This window comes from Cyprinodon tularosa, unplaced genomic scaffold (assembly GCF_016077235.1).
Source record: "Cyprinodon tularosa strain WSP-4 unplaced genomic scaffold, ASM1607723v1 ctg189, whole genome shotgun sequence".
NCBI lineage: Eukaryota > Metazoa > Chordata > Actinopteri > Cyprinodontiformes > Cyprinodontidae > Cyprinodon > Cyprinodon tularosa.
The window spans coordinates 802,138-804,079 of NW_024038669.1; positions in this window are offsets into that span (position 1 = coordinate 802,138).

Sequence of the window (1,942 nt, forward strand, 5' to 3'; positions counted from 1 at the left end):
CTGAAATTAAGTGATTTACCCTTAATCTGAGTAGGTAAATGAGATAATTTGCCAATGGAATGAGTATTTTTACACTTACCATAAGATAATTAGATAAAAAGCACTTGAAATGAGAGAATGCAATAGTATTTTCTTATTCTAAATGTAAATTGTCTTGTTCCATTGGCAAAATGTCTCTTTGACCTCCTCAATCCAAGAACAAATGCACTTATTTTAAGATACAAATGACTTGTCTAGGTTTCCATTTTTTCCAGTGTATCACCCTCTATTTTAGACACTTCTGTTTGTTTCCACCACCAATTAGAAAGACAATAAAAACAATTTGCTGCAATGCAAATTAATAATAACAAAGTGTCCTTTTTGAGCAGAATTGTTTCATTAAACCCACAGAAAAAGCTTTTAGCCGTGGAATTTACTGCACGGCTACTTGCAATGAATGTTTACAACAGCTTCACTGCATCTTGTGAAGCTTCACTACATCTGCAGCTCTGGTTCCATTAAATTGTCAAAAGAATTTCCAACAAACCTTTCAGGAACTGAATAGAAAACACACTTCTGGCATGTTTCCATGCTTAAGTGTAGGACTGATGTACAGGAGCATCCTGTGCTGTCAGATGGTTGTAGTACAGTATAGGCTGCATGGTTCCAATAAACTGGATATTGTTTGCTAATGGAAACAGCATTTTAGAACCGCAGAGATTTATTCTTTAATTTCATCTAATACTGGTTTGTTTACCAGATTTGTTACACCAGCCATATGATCACATATGTGACTTGTTATACTCCTTCAGCATTTCCAATATCACACTGGAAAAAATCTAAATCTAGATAAGTCATTTCTTAAAATAAGTGCATTTTTTCTTGAATTGAGGAGCAAAATGAGACATCCTGCCAATGGAACAAGACAATTTACATTTAAAATAAGAAAACACAATCACATTGTCTTATCTCAAGTGCATTTTATCTTAATATCTTATTTTAAGAGTAAAATCATTCATTCCATTGGCAAACTATCTCATTTACCTACTCAAATTAAGGGTAAATGCATGTAATTTGAGATATTTTGACTTATTTCTAGATTGTTTTTCCAGTGCAGAATGTGTTTTAGGATCATGTTATATGTCTTTAAACTCAATAAAAGAAGAAATAATAATATATTTTTCTAAAATCTAGTTAAATTAGTCAAATAAATACAATTTAACACAATTAAACAATTATTTTCATTTCAGGAGGCTGATTAATAAAACTAGCCATGTATGGAGGAATGTTTTTCCAATATTGTTGCTACTTCACTGGAAAAAATCAAAATCTGGATAAGTAATTTTTTCTTAAAATAAGTGCATTTGTTCTTGAACTAAGAAGGTAAAAGGGACATTTTGCCAATGAAACAAGACAATTTACATTTAAAATAAGAAAACGCAAGTGCATTGTCTAATTTCAAGTGCATTTTATCTAAATATCATATTTTAAAAGCAACAATACTCATTCAATTGGCAAATCATCCCATTTACCTACTCAAAATAAGGGTAAATACACTTAATTTAAGAAAATTCTACTTATTTTCCAGTGTAAAAAAACTAGTTTTGTATTTGAAACCTAAAAAATACTTGGCATACCAGATATGAAACATTGTAAAACATTGTTTTATTTACTTTATATATACTTCTCTTTTTCACACTGAAGTAAAAAGAACATGATCAGCTAAACACAAAAGTATGCGATTCATCTGAATCAATCTGAAAAATCTAAATTAAATTAATGAATCTGTATCTGTTTGAAAAGCGCCTTTTATAAAAGAGTTGTAGTTTTGTGTTTTGTTATCATTTGGATTTGATCCTCTGCATTTCAAAGTGCAAAGATCCAGTTGAATGCTCAGAAAAACCTGACAGCAAAATACAGCGCAGCTGCCGTCCAAATAAACATTGTTAGAGCAGTTCATCGT